Below are 19610 nucleotides of genomic sequence, written 5' to 3'. Positions count from 1 at the left end.
TCTTGGGACTTCTAACCTCCAGAACTGAGAGAGAGAGAGAGAGAGAGAGAGAGAGAAAGAGAGAGAGAAAGAGGGGGAAGATCTTAAGCAGGCTCCACACTCTGCGTGGAGCCCCACATGGGGCTCAATCCCACGACCCTGGGATCAGGACCCAAGCCTAAATTGGCTACACCGACTGAGCCACTCATGTCCCTCTTTTTTTTTGAGAAAGAGAGAATTTGCAAAAGAAAAGTGATCAAGACTTTAACATTGGTATAATTAAAATAATCATAGGGATAAGCAAGAATATCACATCATGAAATGAGAGCAAGCGGTTAGGAAAAGAATTAACCGAGATCTCAGGAATCCAAACAGCTACTGAAATAAGAGATGGACTGAACAGCAGAACAGGCACTGCTCAAAACCAAACCAGAGAGGTGGGATATCAAGCTAAGGAATTCTTCCAGAAGGCAACACAAGGCATAAAAAGACAAAAGCTATGGTTGGCAGGTAAAGAATTATGAAAATCGGATCTAACAGTTCCAGCAGACGTCCCATTGCTTTGGTTGCCATCTTCCCTTCTTTTCAGCCGAAAGTAAAGGACTTCAGCGGTTGGGCTTTCTCGCAGTTATTGTTAGCTTCGGGCTCCTAGTCTCAAATGGTGGTTTGGGCTCCGATTTTCCCCCGGGATTCCCCTACCAGCACCTGTAACTTCCTCAGGCTCCCCAGGCAGCCCAGGACTAGCAGCAGCTTCAATGCCACCCAGTCGCCAGCACTGTGCCTCCCCAACCAACACTTAGGCACACGCAGCCCATCGAGCGCCCGTTCGAGACGACGCTCCCGGACTTGAGTGACTCCAGGTGTCCCGTGCCAATCCAGCGATGAGAAAGCTCCCGAGCTTCTGGACGCCCGGTGGGGAGGCCGAGAGGCTGAGCGCCGTGACTGTACCTGCCCCGCAGCCTCGACCCACCGCTTAGACCCCGCCCCTTCGCCCCGGCCACGCCCCCTCCGAGCGCGGGGCCTTGTGGGAGTTGTGGTCTCGCGCGACGGCGAGGGGGCCTCCCGCCGGAAGGCGGGGCAGGGGGCCGGCAGAACCCGGGAACTACAGCTGCGGAGGCCGCTCCGCCTCCCTGGGACTTCGGGCTCCATGGCGGCAAATGAGGTAGGACCACGAGGGCTCCCAAAACAAGAGGAGGTGCGCGCGGGGAGTCCTTCTCTCGGCCGGCAGCCGCCTCCCCGGGTCCCTCCTTGCGCACTGCCGTCAGCGACCCCACAGGCTCGAAATTGAGCCCCTCTCCCGGGGCCCAGGATTTGGCCCCGACCTTCCAAAGTAGGGCTCTTCTCCTCCCAGTGATGTTTTGTGGCCTCTTACCTCCAGGCGCTTACCAGCTGCACCCCGACGGGGCTGAGAACTTTCTCCAGGTGGTGCTGTTACAACTAGGGCTCACCATCTTTGTTTTCTCGCTCAGAGATCATTGTTCTTTGCTGGATTAATGGTTAATTGAAACCTATTGTTTCATCTATGTTGTCTGTTTAGGGGCTTGTTTAGGCTGGACAATGAATCGAGTCCATATCACTGTATCCTTGCTAGAAACAGAAACTAAGGGTGTTTTCTTTTCTTCCTTTGTTTTTTTTTTTTTTTAAATATATATATACTGTCTGAAACATTTTATGAAATCAACAAATCAGGATTCCAGAAAAACAGAGTGCACCAGAATTCATTCCTGCTGACGAAATGACCCATTTAACTCTTCACTATATCCTTGAGATTGAGGCTGATACTATCTAAGTTTGTGCCTGACCCGGAAGTCTACACAGACAGGGTGGCAATATTATTCAAACCCCAAACTAGGACGTTTGGACTATGATTTTTAAGCTTACAGTGAATAATTCATAGGAAGAGCCCTGCTCAGACACTACCGTGGATACACATTTAATAAACTGACTCTGGTAGAAAATAGAGAAAACAGGGGCGCCTGGGTGGCTCAGTCGGTTAAGTGTCCGACTTCGGCTCAGGTCACGACCTCACGGTTAGTGAGTTTGAGTCCCCAGTCAGGTGAGCCCCTCTTCTCTCTCTCCCTCTCTCTCTGCCCCTAGCTCACTTGCCCCCTCTATCTCTTTCAAAAGAAAGAAAGAAAGAAAGAAAGAAAGAAAGAAAGAAAGAAAGAAAGAAAGAAAGAAAGAGAAAAGAAATAAAATAGAGAAAACATAGTTTTGAACGAAAGAAAAAGAAAAGAAAGAAAATAGAGAAAACATAAAAATTGACAGTTCACATCACGATGTTATTTTCTTTTTAGAATGCTGTCCTTTGAATCGATAATCTCTCACTACAGATTCAGGTTACTTTTGTATCACTGAAGCACATATTCTACAAAAACAAAGAAGAAGAAGAAAAAGTTTATCATGTAAAACCAGATTATATTACAATTAAAGAAATAATGCTGAAGAGTAGATGTGCTCTTCACAAGGAACAAGATGAAACATACAGGTGTCTAGTCCTTAATTTCCAATCCCAGTACCTATTGTAAAGCATTCATAATCCAAGTAATATTAATTTCTGTGATTCTAAAATTTCATCCTAAAAAGATGTCATCATGTAACCCATCATACTTAACACTTTCAACGGCACTAACAGGTTGCTGGCTGGGATTTAGGGTCCTCTTCAGTTGGGCCCCTCCTCTTCTTTCTAACCTTATCTTCCTTAATAATCTTTAAGAAAATGTTCTCTCATTATTGTTTGCTTTCTCACTGTATGACTCTCTACACCGTCTCCTTGTCTGCTCCCACCTCTGCTCACCCCAACTCCCATCCAGTCATTCAAAGGCCAACGAGAGTTTCGGCTCTTGTTGGTTTTGTGAACTTTACAACTCGGAAGGATCTCTTTTCTCTCGTATTTCTGTCTCTACTGAACGTGATAGCACTTACTCTCTGTATCAGTCATTTGACGATCTATTATCCAGCTCTAGACACTTCTATCTCACTATATATGTCTTATCAAGAATAAGTAAATTTTTTGAGGTAAGGGATATACCTTTTTAGGGAATTTTGATACTTCAGTTTTGAAATTATCATGCACATTATAGACAAAAAGATTTGCTAATTAGTTAGTTGGGGCATACATAAAAGGTTCTAGTTTAAATTACTGTATTTTTAGAGAAGGCCAACATTTTCTTTTTTTTTTTTTTTTAATTTTTTTTTCAACGTTTATTTATTTTGGGGACAGAGAGAGACAGAGCATGAACGGGGGAGGGGCAGAGAGAGAGGGAGACACAGAATCGGAAACAGGCTCCAGGCTCCGAGCCATCAGCCCAGAGCCCGACGCGGGGCTCGAACTCATGGACCGCGAGATCGTGACCTGGCTGAAGTCGGACGCTTAACCGACTGCGCCACCCAGGCGCCCCAAGGCCAACATTTTCTAACCACTGACCCCATAGTGTATGGCCTTCCATCATTAATGAAGGTTTTGATAACAAGAAACATCACTAGTAACTTTCGATTATGGGAAATAAGCTGAATTACACTTGGGAGACCACAACGAGTGCCCTGGGTAGTCCAAAGGGGCCTGAGGACTCATGGGGAAAAGCAACACCCCAAAGAGGAGCTGGAAGCTATGGGAACAATGGAGAAGGCCTGGAATGCGTTTTGCAGAAAGCTGTCTCCTGCTGGGTGAGAGCTGATGACTCTTCGAGCTGCTCAAGTGATGCCAAAAATCATTGTCGTGGTCCTCCATCCCTGGGAAGATTCACTGCCTTCGATGGGGAGCAACAAGGTTGTTCTGGAGGTGAAATGCCCAATGACTCATCCTCACTGCTCTGTCAAGTTTCAAAGAAAGAAGTGGTTACTGTAAGACGCCGGGTTTCGCCTCTGTCCCAGCCGCTTTAGTTGTGGTTCCTACCCAAGTTTTGGATCTTCCTCCTTCACCAACTTCTTCCCTCCAGCCCAATTCTCAAGAGTTCAAGGTTGTTCAGCTCCCTTGCAACACCCGGGTGCCGGCCTCAGGCAGGGGTCCCTCAGACAAAGGCAGAGCACCTCTCAGCACCTGCTGCTCTCCTCTCCCAGTGGTTTTTCCACGAGGGGTCTTATCTCTTTTCTAGATCTTCTAGCAGGATGTGCGCACTTCCCATCTGCCCCTGTTGCCAGACCAACCCTTATCTGCAGGGTCAGACCCATCTGGCTTTTTGTCTGTTCTCCTCTCCGTGGATAGTTTGTCATAAACATTGTGGCCTGCTTCTGTCAGGACTTTACCCCTGAGCTATCAAAACCCATTCCTTGTGCCAGGGAAGCCTATGAAACATTTCTGATGAGTGAACCAGGAACCCAAAATAGATTACATTGACCCTGAATGTTCTGTCCCAAATGAAAAATATTTAATTTTCTGAGGAGCCCAAAGATCTCTGAGAAGTGAAATTTCAGACTCTGCCTCCTAGTGGCATACATGAACATTCACCCCGATTCTGTGTTTGTCAATTTCCCTACTCTTCCGGTTAGTAGTTCTCTACCTCAGAAAGCCCACTCTCCACCCTTTCCTCTCCGAAAGGCCATTGCTCGCAGAATCTGTACATGGCACATGGCGCCTGATGGCATTGGCTGCCCTCTGCACCTTGTGTGTAACTGCTGTGGAATGTCAGGAAGGGAAGGATACCTGGCAGGTCTCTTGTTCTAAGAGTTAAGGTAGTTTGGGGCACATACTAAACAATAATCGGTGTCTTGGTTTTTCCAGACGTTCACCCTTTCTAAATTATTCTATGACTATAATTTGTTGGTTCCAAAATTTGTCTCCCCACCCCCCAATTTTAATACCCCTTAAGGCCGCATGCATCTTGTACTTCACAATGTCATAGTTCAACTGACAGTGTTTCCCTTTCCTAGCAGTACATAAAACATAGTGCATCTTACCATTGATAAGAGCTAAGATTCAATTAAATACTCTATTACGATTATGATTCTGCACTCCCACAGTGTAGTATCTCAATTCGTCAACGTAGTATACAAACCATCTCACCCCTAAGTTCATGCTCTGGGCTTAGCCGCAGTCACCAACCTCCCCCTCCAACCCATACCCCTCCCACCAGATGCTGTGACCAGTTGTCCAGAACTTGCGGTAGTTTCGCAGATGCACTGTGCTGCCTCCTGGCACATTCGTACTCCTTCTTTCGGGTGGCATTCACGCATCACCTCCCCTGAAAATCTGTTGCTAACTTAGTGGCTCCCACCCAGCTCCATCCCTTGGCAGCCTTTTAACTCCCTCTATTAAAGAGCTTGTCACACTGCACTGTGGACATGCCGGTCTTCCCCTGAGAAGAGGAAGGAGCAGTGAGGGTCCTGAGCATTTTCAGCTCCAGTCGGAGCCCCATGCCTGGCTCTCAGGAAATGCTGGGTGCTGGTGGCAAATGGTGGTTATGCTCCGGCTTCAGTGGGCCCTTTGCCCACCATGGATGGTTCATTCAGCTGACTTAGCACAGGGTCTGGATCAATAAACAGTAGGTGTTATTATTGCTGTTGTTCTAGGGTTTTTTCCCTCAAAATTTCCACACCCAGAGTGGAGCCTGATGCAGTGCTCGATCCCACAAACCATGAGATCATGACCTGAGCTGAAATCAAGAGTTGGACACTCAACTGACTGAGCCACCCAGGTGCCCTACATTACTTTAATTCAGGCCTCAACCACTTCTTAATCAGATCAGGTGAAAACATTTTCCTTGCTGCACCCTCTATATATTCTATTCCTGGTAATTTATAATTTACATGATCTTACTGTATCAAATAGTTCCATCTTCTAAAAATCTAATTCTGATCTTGTCATTTGCCCTTCTTAGAACCATGTTATACCTTTAGTAGCAAACTTGAAATCTTGGCCATTGGTTTTTATTTTGATTTAGGTTTGGGTTTTTTTGGGGGGGGGGCAGAGGCATGGTAACTTTAAAAATCCCTCCAGCCCTTGGCTCTGTCTACCTGACTGCTTTCATCTGTTTCTGCAATAAAATTGTTCTGCTAGCAAAAACTATCATTGTTGTCAGTGGCTCCCCCTACTGAACATTCCATTAGTAGAATTTTGTTTTCTTTTTGCTATGTTAAATTTGTAACAGCAAGGAGACATTTCAGTAGAGATGTTTCACAGATAACTTTCTCTAGCTGTGGGAATTTTACAAGATTTTTTCAAGACACTGATAATTATTATAACTTTACATAACTCATTGTTACTGTACTCTTACCTGGCCAAACATTTGTTGGCACACAAGAAAGAGTAACATGGTTCTACAGACATTCCAGTACAGGGTCCCTTGGTCTAGAGGCCTAGATTCTAGCTCATCACTGTACAAGGCATGAGGCCTGTTAGTGATTTTATTTCCTCCTCTGCAAAATGGGCCCCCAGGTCCTTTCCACCCAAATAAATAATGTGGTAATTCTCTGAGTGAGTGACACTTTTTGTTTAAATAGTCAACTGTCTTTTAAAAGGACGTCAATCATTTTTTTAAATCCCATATATTAACTCCCATCCTGAAAATTTGTCATTTTGATCCTCTCTCCTGAATAAAATATTCTAAAACTTCAGGGGTGTCTCGGTGGCTCAGTCCATTAAGCATCCGACTTCGGCTTAGGTCATGATCTCATAGTTTGTGAGTTCAAGCCCCGTGTCCATCTCTGTACTGAAAGCTCAGAGCCTGGAATGTGCTTTGGCTTCTGTGTCTCCCTCTGTCTCTCTCCCCCTCCCCTACTTACGCTCACGCTCTCTCTCAAAAATAAACATTAAAAATATATATATATTCTAAAACTTGAATTGTTTGCAGGTGTTTGCAGTGTAAACATTCTATATGTATTTAAAAAAAAATCAATTTACAAGCTTCATTTACTATGGCAATACCAAGAGGCCTTAGTGAAAATCTCAGAAATGTCAAAGAGTACCATTTTCTATTCATCAAATAGTTATTGAGTCTCCACTAAGTGCCAGGGTGTCAGAGAATGAGAGCTGACGGGGATGTAGCATTTTCCTATCTTCTGCTACCATATTCATTTCTTCATTACTCAGAGGGGTCTTCTTTGTATTATCTGATCTTTTAAAAATCATAAATTTAAATTTAATTTCAGCTTTCATTCCCCTTCATTCCCCACAACCCTTATAAACCTAGAAATATTGGATAGACAGCAATTTTGTTCCATTTCTTAAGAGCTCATAGATGGCAATTTTAAATGTTATATGTTTGAGTTTTCATTACTATTTATTTATGTTACTTCTGCTTTGAACAGATAAACAATTGTTAATGACAGTGTGAACTTCTTACAAATGTACAACCAAAAATCCCTAAGTACACATTACTCAAGCTTTTTGTCCTCATTTAAATATTATTTCTCTCTTGATATGCATTCTTGTTTTGTATGGTCTTGCATAATAAAGATCTTTTTTAAAAAAATAGACTTTAATTTTTGGAGTTTGGGGTTCACAGTAATTGAGCAGAAGGTAGGGATTTTCCATTTATTCCCATTCTCCACATTTACACAGCCTTCTCCACTACCAACATCCTGCACCACAGTGATACATCTGTCACATTCACTGACCCTACACTGATACATCATTGTCACCCAAGGTCCACAGCTTACATTAGAGTTCACTCTTGGTATTGTAAATTGTATGTGTTTTGACAAATGTGTAGTGATATGTATCTACTATTACAGTATCATACAAAATAGTGTCACTGCCCTAAAAATCCTCTGTGCTCTGCCTATCCATCCTTCTCTTCCCTAACCACTACAAACCACTGCTCTTTTTACTGTCTCCACAGTTCTGCCCTTTCCAGAAGGTCATATGGTCGGAGTCATACAGCATCTTCTTCAGATTGACTTCTTTGACTTATTAATATGAATTTTAAGTTTCTTCCATGCCTCTTCATTGCTTGGTAGCCATTTCTTTTTATTGCTGAATAATATCCCACTGTCTAGATGGACCACAGTTCATTTATCCATTTTCTCACCGAAGGACATCTTGGTTGCTTCCAACTTTCAGCAATTATGAGTAAAGCAATTATAAACATCCGTGTGCAGGTTTTTGCATGCATATCGTTTTCAACTCTTGAATAAGTACCAAGGAACACAACTGCTGGATCATATGGTAAGAGTGTGTTCAGTTTTATAAGAAACTGCCTAACTGTCTTCCAAAGTGGCTGTACCATTTTGTGTTCTCGCCAGCAACAAATGGGAGTTTCTCTTGTTCCACATCATCAACAGCATTTTATGCTGTCAGTGTTTTGGATTTTTGTCATTCTAATAGATGTATTATTTTTATGGGTGTAATTGTAATTTACAGTTCCCTCATGACACACAATGTGGAGCATCAGAGCATCTTTTCATATGCTTATTTCCATCTCTGTATCTTTTTCAGTGAGGTATCTGTTCAAGTCCTTTGCCAGCTTTTAAATCAGGTTGTTCATTTTCTTATGGTTGAGTTTTAACAGCTCTTTGTATATTTTGAATAATAGTCCTCTATAAGATATGTCTTTTGCAATTATTCTTCTCCCAGTAAGTGGCTTGTGTTCTTTCTCTTGACAGTGTCTTTTGCAGAGCAGAAGTTCTTAGTTTTAGTGAAGTCCAGCTTATCAATTATTTCTTTCATGGATCATGCCTTTGGTGTTGTATCTAAAAAGCCATTGCCATACCCCAGGTCCTTTTGGTTTTCTCCAGTGTTGTCACCTGTCTTAGAATTGTGCATTTACATTTACGTATATAATCCATTTTGAGTTAATTTTGAAGGGTGTAAGATCTCTGTCTAGATTCTTTTTTTTTTTTCTTTTTTTCTATTTTCTCTTTTTCTTTTTTTTCTTTTCTTTTTGATATATGCATGTCCAGTTGTTCCAGCACCATTTGTTGAAAAGAATATTTTTGCTCCTTTGTCAAAGATCAGTTGACTATCTGACTATATTCATGTGGGTCTATTGATGGGCTCTTTATTCTGTTTAATTGATGTGTTTGTCTCTTCTTTTGCCAATCCTACTGTCTTGATTACTGTAGTTTTATAGTAAGTCTTGAAGTTGATTTTTGTCAATCTGACTTTGCTGTTCTTCAATATTGTGTTGGCTATACTGAGTCTTTGACCTCTCCATCTAAAATATAGAATCAATATGGTGATATCCACAAAATAACTTTCTGGAACTTTTATTGGGATTCTGTTGCATCTATAGATCAAATTGAGAATAGCTGACATCTTGACAATATTGAGTCTTCCTATCCATGAACGTGGAATATCTCTCCACTTACCTAGTTATTCTCTGATTATTTTCATTTGGGTTTTATAATTTACCTCCCATAGATGTTATAGATATTTTGTTACATTTATAACTAAGTATTTCATTTTTGGAGGTGCTAATGCAAAAGGTATTGTGTTTGTAATTTCTAATTCCAATTATTCATTGCTCGTATACAGAAAAGTGATTGACTTTTGTGTTTTAACCTTGTATCCTACAACCTTGCAATGATTGCTTATTGGTTCCAGGAGTTTTTTGACAATTTTTTTCCTAAATAAATTATCATGTCATCTGCAAACAGACAGTTTTATTTCTTCCTTCCTAATCAGTATATTTTAATTTCCTTTTCTTGTCTTATTGCATTAGCTAAAACTTCCAATATGATGTTGACAAGGAGTGTTGAGAAGGGACATCCTTATCTTGTGCTGATCTTAGCAGCAAAACTTACAGTTTGTCACCATTAAGTATTGTTTTTTATACGTGTTCTTTATCAAGAATTCTGCTGTACTTGAATAAAATAGTTGATAGATGTAGATTATGTCCACTTGATTAATGGTGCTGTTGAATTCAACTATGTCCTTACTGGTTTTCTACTGGATCTGCCCATCTCTGACAGAGGATGTGGAATTCTCCAACTGTAATAATGAATTCATCTATTTCTCCTTATACTCTAGCTGTTTTTTGCCTCATGCATTGTTAGACACATACACATTAAGAGTTGTTAAGTCTTCCTGGAAAATTGATCCCTTTATTATTATGTAATTCTCTCTGATAAATTTCTTTGCTCTGGAGTCTGCTCTGTCAGAAATTAATACAGCTACTTCTGCATTCTTTTTATTAGTGTTAACATGGTGTATTATCTCTCCATTCCATTACTTTTAATCTATGTATGTTTCTTTATGTTTAAACTAAGTTTCCGGTTAGAAACTTATTTTATATATTTATATATTTTTATTTATATGTTTATTTATATTTTATTTTATATATGTTTATATATATGTTAGACAACATATAGTTGAATCTTGTTTTTTGATCCACTCTGACAGTCTCTTTTAGTTGGTGTATTTAGACCATTAACCTTTAAAGTGATTATTTGATATCGTTGTACTTTAAAAAAAATTTTTTTTAATGTTTATTTTTGAGAGGTGGGGAGGGGCAGAGAGAGAGGGAGACAAATAATCTGAAGCAGGCTCCAGGTTCTGAGCTATCAGCACAGAGCCCAACACAGGGCTTGAACCCACGAACTGTGAGATCATGACCTGAGCTGAAGTTGGATGTTTAACCCACTGAGCCACCCAGGTGCCCTGATATTTTTGTGCTAATATCTCCTGTATTTGTCACTATTTTCCATTTGTTGCCTTTCTTCTTTGTTCCTGTTTTTATCTTCCTCTGCCTTTTGTAGTTTTAATTGAGCATTTTATGTGATTACATTTTCTCTTCCTTCTTAGCATAGCAATTATATTACTTTTTCTGAAAACTTTTTTTAGTGGTTGTCCTAGAGTTTGCAATATAATAACTAATACAAGCCACTTACTTTCAAACAGTGCAGATAAGTATCTTATAATAATAAAGTAATCCTAATTCCTTCCACACATCCTTGTATCATTGCTGTCACTCATTTCACTTATACAACAAACATACATAAACCTGTATGTGTACATAAACATACATAATTGAATACATTGTTGCTCTTGTTATTTTGAACAACTTGTTATTGGTTAGATCAATTAAAAATAAGAAAAATAAGTTTTTATTTTACCTTCACATATTGCTTGCCTGATGTTTTTCCTTTTTTTATGTGGATCTGAGTTTTTGATCTATATTATTTTCCTTTTCTCTAAAGAACTTCTTTTAATATTTCTTGTAAGGCAGGTCTACTGGTAATAAATTTCCTTAATTTTTGTTTACTTGAGAAAATCTTTACTTCTCTTTCAATTTTGAAGAATAAGTGTGCAGGGTGCAGAATTCTAGGTTAGGTACTGCACTCCACTGTCTTCTTTATTTCGCTGTTTTTTTGTTTTTTTGTTTTTTTTTAAGTAGGCTCCATGCCCAACATGAGGCTCGAATTCATGACCCTGAGATCAAGAGTCAGATGCTCTACTGATTGAGCCAGCCAGGCGCCCTCCACTGTCTTCTTGCTTGCATAGTTTCTGAGCAAAAGTTGGATGCAATTCTTAATTTTATTCCTCTACAGATAAGGTATTTTTATTCTCTGACTTATTTTTTCCTTGTTGCATTAGCTAATGCTTTTCTGAAGTTTGAATATAATATGCTTAGGTATACTTTTTGTTTGTTTTGTTTTGGTATTTGTTTTTGGCATTTATCCTGCTTGGTGTTCTCTGAGATTCCTGGATCTGTGGGGTGGTGTCTGACATTAATGTAGGAATTTTCTCAGTTATGATCACTTCATATATTTCTTTTGTTCCTTTTTCTCTTTCTTCTCCTTCTGATATTCCCATTACATGTATGTTAAAACTTTTTCAGCTATTTTTTGTTCCTGAATATTTTGTTTTAGCGTTTCTTTCTTTTTTTTTTTTTTTTTTCTGTCTTCTTTCCCTTTTCCATTTTGGAATTTTCTACTGACTTATCTTGAAACTCTGAGTTTTTCTCCTCAGCCAAATTCCATCTGCTAATGAGCCAATCAAAAGCATTCTTCATTTCTGTTAGTGGTTTGGTGTTTCGTTTTTGTTTTTTTTTTTTAATTTCTAGCATTTAAAAAGTTTTTTTCAGGGGCGCCTGGGTGGCGCAGTCAGTTAAGCGTCCGACTTCAGCCAGGTCACGATCTCGCGGTCCGTGAGTTCGAGCCCCGCGTCGGGCTCTGGGCTGATGGCTCAGAGCCTGGAGCCTGTTTCCGATTCTGTGTCTCCCTCTCTCTCTGCCCCTCCCCCGTTCATGCTCTGTCTCTCTCTGTCCCAAAAATAAATAAACGTTGAAAAAAAAAAAAATTAAAAAGTTTTTTTCAGAGAATTTACATCTCCTTGATTAAATTGTCAGTGTGTTCTTGCGTGCCATCTACTTTATCCATTAGAGCCCACAACATATTCACCATAGTTTTCAGTTTTCTGGTTGATCATTCCCAAATCCTTGCCCTATCTGAGGTGAGGCTGGTTCTCCTACGTGTTCTCTTTCTTCAAACTGTGTTGTTTGCCTTGTTAGTATGTTATGTCATTTTTTTCTTGATAGCCAGACATGAAGGACTAGGTAAAAGGAACTGCAGCCCATAGGCCTTCAGTACATGCCCTTTAGTAATGTGGTGGTGAGTGTGGGGGAGAGGAAGCACTCTGTAGTCCTGTTATTTGGTGTCAGTCTTTTAGTTAACTCTGTGCCTCTGGACTGCAAACTTCACAAATGCTTCTCAGTCCACTCTCCCCCCTAGAAGAGACAAAATTGCTAGAGAGGGTTGGAGTTGGGTATTTCCTTTCTCCATGTGGAAGGTCAAAGCCAGCTGAAATTGGACATTTCCTTCCTCCGAGTTGGCTAGGCTGTGATAAAACCCCCATAGTTTAGGCTCTGGAGGGCTTGTTCGGAATAGATTTCTATGAGTATTTCAAAATGATTCCTTTTCTCCTCTTGATGCTGATATTCACGGTGAGAACCTGGTCAAACTCCTGGAGGTAAACTTCGTAAACGTGTGTGGTTGCCCCTGGAGTTTTTATTTCTCAGAAGTCCACACTGAGCCTTCAGTAATTCGTCAATTACAGTTCTCGTTTTCCTGTCTTGGTACTAGTTCCACTGAAGGTCTCTGCTACTGGTTTCTGTTCTGGTGGATTGTAATCCTCTGTACTTGATTTCCCCAGATACGAAAGCAGTGGACCCCACTGTGACCCCACTTCTCTGATGGATCCAAGGAGGGCTGTTGACTTTCCAGTTTGTTGAGCTTTTTACTTGTTGTCAGGGAGGAGTGATGACTTTCAGGCTGCATGCTGGCCATTATAAAGTTTTCAGTATTTGAAAGCAAAATAATGATTTTATTGTTGTATCAGTATCCCTTTGTGATCCATCATTCATGTATCCTAACTCAACCACTCTACTATCATTGCACATTTAGGTACTACTACTTTTCCTTTATTTCTTAGTTATACTTCAGCTGAAGTGACTATTTTTGTGCACTTAAAATTCTTCTTCTCTAGATTATTTTCTTCTTATACCCAAATTCACATCCATAATTCTCAATCCCATACTCTGTTGAGAACATGACTAGGGCACCTGAGTGGCTCAGTTGGTTAAGCATCCAGTTCTTGGTTTCAGCTTGGCTTATGGTCTCCCAGTTCATGGGTTCAAGCTCCACATCAGGCTCTGTGCTGACAGTGCAGAGCCTGCTGGGGATTCTCTCTCTCCCTCTCTCTTTGCCCCTTCCCCACTCACTGTCGAAATAAATACATTTTATTAAAAGAAGAAAAAAGCTTTAAAAAAAACATGACTTTAGTATTCATAATTGGTTGGATCGTTTGGCTGGGGGAGGAGGTGGGGGAGGAAAGGGATGAGGATTAGTCCTCTTGCCATACCTTCAAGTCTTCACCCTGACTGCAATGGAAAGTGTTGGAGTATCATAAGAAGTTGCCCGTCAAAACAGATAAAGTGACATCCCTCCTCTCAACAAAAGAAACAAGGAGTCCTAAAGCTGAGAGAGCTTTTATCAAAATACTGGTGATGGGCATTTCCAAAATGCAAGTTTTTTTTTTTTAATGTTTTTATGTTGGGGGGCGGGCAGAGGATCCGAAGTGGGCTGTGTACTGAGAGCAGAGAGTCCAACGTGGGGCTTGACCTCCCCGACCGTGAGATCACGACCTGAGCCAAAGTTGGACGCTTAACCGACTGAGCCACCCAGGCGCCCCTAAAATGCAAGTGCTTAATGATCATGAAAGAAAGATCAATGGAATTCTGTTAACCTATAAGAAATGATATTCCGCAATGTGCAGCTTAGACCTCCCCTTCTGTCTCAACTGAATGAAACTGACCTCCATGCTAGTTGCACCAACTGTAACTTAGCTGATAAGAAAAGTACAAGCATCTTCCACAGAAACCGCAATGTTCCAGATGTTGGTTTGAGATTGTTCATGCACACGTCCTGTGTACTTGTGCTTGCCTTTGGTGCCCTCTGCCTCTCTCCTGGTGCACTCCCTTGCTCCTCTTCATTATTTCCTCTCTTCCTAGTGCTCCCATGTTCCCCAGAGAAAACCTGATTGGATAAAAATAATTGTTCATGGCATGAAACTATTTGCATTAAAACTTTTTTTTTTTTTAACATTTATTCATTTTTGAGAGTGAGAGAGACAGAGCGTGAGTGGGGGAGGGGCAGAGAGAGTGGGAGACACACAATCTGAAGCAGGCTCCAGGCTCCGAGCTGTCAGCACGGAGCCTGACAGGATTCGAACCCACAGACCGTGAGATCATGACCTCAGCTGAAGTCGGATGCTTAACCGACTGAGCCCCCCGGGCGTCCCTGCATCTTAAAAGAGATCAAAATAGTGTGACGCAAAGGAATGAAATGCTAATGGTGTAACCTCAGATAGGAAATGTCTCAAATGATTTCAAATATGCTAACCACCACTTAGTCTGTAAAATAGATTTAAAAAAATCAATGGTTACTTTCATATTCATTTCGCAGTCTGCAATGTCGAACAATTCAAAGTCTGGAAAAGGAGGAGAATGACGGATAGTTTTTCAAGTGACTGAATCTTTGCAAACAGATCAGTCCGGGAGACAATGTTTGTGGGGGGGTGAGGCAAGTCAAGACTGATTTTGTTAAGCAGACACCTTTATGAAAATTATTTCCAAATTTTTTATATAAAATTTTTTAAATAATAAATACATAAATAAATATTTACATATAAAGTTAGAATACTACCAAAAAAGCTGAAGCCTCTGTAAGCATTAATCTCTTCCAGCCCTAGTCCTTTCCCTGTTGCCCAGAGATAGCCCTTATTAGACACTGTTATGAGTTTGGCAAGTATCCGTCCTTAAAAAAAAACAAAATGAAACAGCTTTATTGAGGTATAATTATCATACAACCAACTACACATATTTAAACTGTTCAGTTGGATAACTTTTGACATACGTATACGTTTATGAAGTCTTTACCCCAAGCTCTATGTGGTGAACCTATCCACCTCTCAAGTTTACTCATTTCTCTTTGTGATCATTCTTCCCTCCCCATCCTCAATCACAGGCACCCAAAGATCAGCTTTCTATCACTAGAGATGAGTTTGCATTTCAATAGGTTTATATACATGGAGTCATACATTAAGTACTCCTCCTTTTTTCTGGCCTCTGTCACTCAGCATAACTATTTTGAGATTCATCCATGTTGTTAGTGATAATAGTTTTTTCCTTTTTTTTTTAAAGTTTATTTATTTTGAAAGAGAGACAGAAAGAGTGGGGGGGGGGGAGGGGCAGAGAGAGAAGGAGAGAGAGAGAATCCCAAGCAGGCTCTGCACTGACAATGCACAGAGCCCCCACATGGGGCTTGATCTCAACCAGTGAGATCATGACCTGGGCTGGAACCAAGAGCCCGATGCTTAACCAACTGAGCCACCCAGATGCCCCAGTTCATTCCTTTTATTACCGAGTAGGCTTCCGTGCTAAAGGTATACCTCAATATTTTTACCCATTCGCCCATTGATGGACATCTGGGATGTTTCCAATTTGGAGTTATTACAAATAAAGTTGCACTGAACTGTGCACCAGTCTTTGTCTGGACATGAGATTTTTAAAAACTTGGGTAAAGATGTAGAATAGCAAGATCATGTTGTAGGTATACATTTACATTTTTAAGGAACCGCCAAGTGGTTTTCTAAACAGGTGGTACTCGTTAACACTGCAACCGCCAGGCCATGGGAATCCCAGGTCCTCCATATCCTTGCCAACGTCTGGTATGGTCAGTCTGTTAGTTTAGCCATCCTAACACGTGTCAAGTAGTATCTCATTATGATTTTAATTAGAATTCCCTAAAGTACTAGCGATGTGAGTATCTATCCTTGTGTTTATTTGCCAACTTCTGTGGTCAAATGGTTCTTTGAATGTTTTATACATTTTCCATTGGGTTGTTTGTTTCCTTATGCTGAGGGCTCTTTTCACGTTTTGGTAAAAAGTCCTTTGTCAAACACATGTTTTACAAATATTCTCTCCCAGCAATGGCTGCCCTTTCCATTATTCTAAGTTTCTTTAGAAAAGGAAAAGTTTTAAAATTTGATGAAGTCCAATATTTACATTTTTTAATAGGTATGTGTTTTTGGTGTTGTACCTAAGAAATCTTTGCTTAGCCCAAAGCCACAAAAATTTCTCCTCTGTTTTCTTCTAGATGTCTTACAGTTTTAGGTTTTATATTCATGCACAAATCTTTTAAATATGTTTTAATTGCTCTGGAGTGAATGAGTAAGGGTGGAATGGCTGGACCATGTAGTAGGTATACATTTAATTTGTATTTATTTATTTTTTGAGAGAGAGAAAGAGTACACAGGAGGTCAGAGAAAATGAGGGAGAGAGAGAATCTCAAGCAGGCTCTGCACTGTCACAAAGGCAGTGGGGCTTGAACTCATAAACCATAAGATCATGACCTGGGCCGAAATCAAGAGTCGGTCACTTAACCAGCTGAGACACCCAGGTGCCCCCACCCCGACTTTTTATTTATTTATTTATTTATTTATTTTAGAGAGAGAGAGCACATGAGCAGGGAGAGGGGCAGAGGAAGAGAGAGAGAGAAAGAAAATCGTAAGCAGGCTCCACCGTCAGCATGGAGTCTGATGCGGCGCTCGATCCCACCACCCTGGGATCGTGAGCTGAACTGAAATCGAAAGAGTCAGACACGCAACTGACTGAGCCACCCAGGTGCTCCTACCTGTAATTTTTTAAGAAACTGCCAAGCCGTATTATTTCTGACTTCATCTTATCTCCTTTATTGGCTTATTAGCTAGCCATAACTCTTATTCGTGTTATTTCAGTGATTGTATACATCCTTAACATATCACAGTATAGCTTTAAATGATATTTTAATAATTCCTGCATTAGAGCCTTAAAAGTGTGTACTTCCATTTCTCTCCTTCCTGCATTTGAGTCAATTTTACCTTCACATAGATTATAAACTCTGCATACATTGTCACTATTTTGCTTTAAATAAAACCTATTAGCTTTCAAATACACTGACCCCTTTAGTGCAGGTCTGCCAGAGATGAACTCTTTCAACTTCTACATGTCTAAAAAAAAAAAAGCTTCACCTTCATTTTTGAAATACATTTCTACTGGGTGTACAATTCTATGTCCTTTAAACATACTGATCCACTGTCTCCTGGCTTGCATGGTTTCTGATAAGAAATCTGTTGTTATTCTTAGTTTGGTCGCTCTGTCATGTATCTTTTTTTCCTGTGGCCACTTTAAGACTTAGTCTTTGTCTATGGCTTTGAGCCAATGGGAGTGTGTGGGGCTTGGTGAAGTTGTTTTCATGTTTCTGGTGCTGGGTGTTCACTGAGCATTTTTGGATCTGTGCGTTTAAGGTTTTTATCTAATTTGGAAACCTTTCAGCCATTCTTTCTGCAAACAATTTTTGGTCCTCCACCATCTTTCTATTTCAGGGATTTCATTTACATGTATTTTACATGTGTATTAGGTGACTTGAAGTTGTCCCACAGTTATTTTCATTTTTATAAAATTACTTTTTCTCCCCGAGGTTCATTTTCTTTTCTTTTTTTTTTTTTTTATGTTTATTTGAGAGAGAGAGAGAGAGAGAGAGAGACCGCGTGAGCAGGGGAGGGGCAGAGAGAGGGAAGCAGAATCCAAAGCAGGCTCTAGGCTCTGAGCTGTTAGCACAGAGCCTGACGCGGGGTTCAAACCCATGGACCGCAAGATCATGACCTGAGCCAAAGTCAGACAGAGCCACCCAGGTGCCCCATCCCTGAGGTTCATTTTCAGTGCTTTCAATTGTGGTGTCTTAAAGCCACTAATCTTTTCTTTTGCAATGTCTTAGCTGCTGCTAATCCCATCTAGTCTTCTTTTTTTTTTTTTTTTTTAACCTCAAGTATTATGGTTTTAATCTCTGAAAGTTTTACTTTGGGTTTTTCAATAGTTTCCGTGTCTCTACATAGCTTGTTGAACCTATGGAATACAGGTATAATAAAAGTTTTAATGTTCTCCGTTAATTCTGGGGTTTTTTTTTGAAAATTCTTTTTTTAATTTTTTTTAAATATTTATTTTTGAGAGACAGAGAGAGAGAGAGAGACAGAGTATGAGCAGAGAGAGGGAGACTCAGAATTCAAAGCAGGCTGCAGGCTCCAAGCTGTCAGCACAGAGCCCGATGCCCAAACTCACAAACCGTGAGATCATGACCTGAGCTGAAGTCAGACGCTCAATCGACTGAGCCACCCAGGCACCCCTAATGTTCTCCATTAATTCTAACATTTGTGTCAGGTCTGGGTTAGTTTTAATTACCTAATTTTTCTCCTCATTATTAGCCTACATTGTCCTACTTCTTGCAAGCCTAGTATCTTTATATCCCAGACACTGTGCATTTACCTTGTTGGGTACTGGATATTTTTGTACTTCTATATTTTGTATTTGTATTTATTGAGTTTTTCAGGATGCAGCTAAGTTACTTGAAAAGAGTGTGATCCTTTTGGGTCTTTTAAGATTTGTTAGGTGGGACTGGGGCAGTGCCTGATCAGTCCAGGGGTAATTACTTACCGGTACTGAGGCAAGACTCTTCTGTGTAATCTACCAAATTCCCATGAAATACAAGGTATTTGCAGTCTGGTTGGACTGGTCAGCACTATTCGTGGCTCTGAGTGAGCCCCGGGTACTGTTGCCTCTGATCTTCTACTACAGTCCCTCTCATCATCCTCCCCAACTGTGGGTCATTTCCAACATGAACGCATCTATCAGTAAATGGTATGCTGAGTAGTCAAGAGGGACATCCCATGGATCTCTGAGGACCTTTCTGCGAAGTCTCTACAGCTTCCTGTCCTGTGACTTCTAGCCACAGTTCTTCACATCAGGGAGTACATAAGACTCTGCCTCGGATCCCTTTCTCTGGGCCGCACCCTGGAAATTCTCTCAAGGCGGTAAGCTGGGGCAAGCACAGGAATCACCTCACTTATATCCTGGCTCTTAGGGATCACTGGCCTTTTTTGTCTGATGTGTAGTGCCTTAAAAACTGTTGTTTCATATATTTTATTTGGGCTTTTCGCTGTTCTTGCTTCAGGCAAGAGGGTAGATCTAGTTCCGGTTACTCTGCTTTAGTTGCAAGGCAAAGTTGGTATGTATCCATTTTTTAAAAATTAGAATGTAGTTATTGAAAACATATGGATTGGCTTGTGTCTTCCCCTGATATCACTTTGCAACTTGTTTTTTCATTTGAAATGTTTTCCCAGCTTACTTTTGGTACCTTCTGTAAAATATTGCATTGCGTGA

General features: G+C 40.6%; 1 protein-coding gene across 5 annotated transcripts in view; it reads left to right on the top strand.

Moving 5' to 3' along the window:
* The first annotated feature begins 1032 nt into the window (after positions 1-1032).
* The window catches only part of EDARADD (EDAR associated death domain), a 96489-nt gene continuing 77911 nt past the window's right edge, over positions 1033-19610 (top strand). For 3 of the 5 annotated variants that reach the window (XM_045437264.1, XM_045437261.1, XM_045437260.1), the window contains exons 1-2: positions 1033-1141; positions 19402-19455. The gene's annotated coding sequence lies outside the window, so the exon portion shown is untranslated. The remainder of the gene's footprint in view (positions 1142-19401; positions 19456-19610) is intronic. The other 2 variants (XM_045437266.1, XM_045437265.1) reach the window with 2 other exon arrangements.

The sequence above is a fragment of the Leopardus geoffroyi genome, chromosome D2 (assembly GCF_018350155.1).
Source record: "Leopardus geoffroyi isolate Oge1 chromosome D2, O.geoffroyi_Oge1_pat1.0, whole genome shotgun sequence".
Taxonomy (NCBI): domain Eukaryota; kingdom Metazoa; phylum Chordata; class Mammalia; order Carnivora; family Felidae; genus Leopardus; species Leopardus geoffroyi.
Note: the sequence above shows the minus strand (reverse complement) of the source record. Positions and strands in the feature narration are given on the sequence as shown.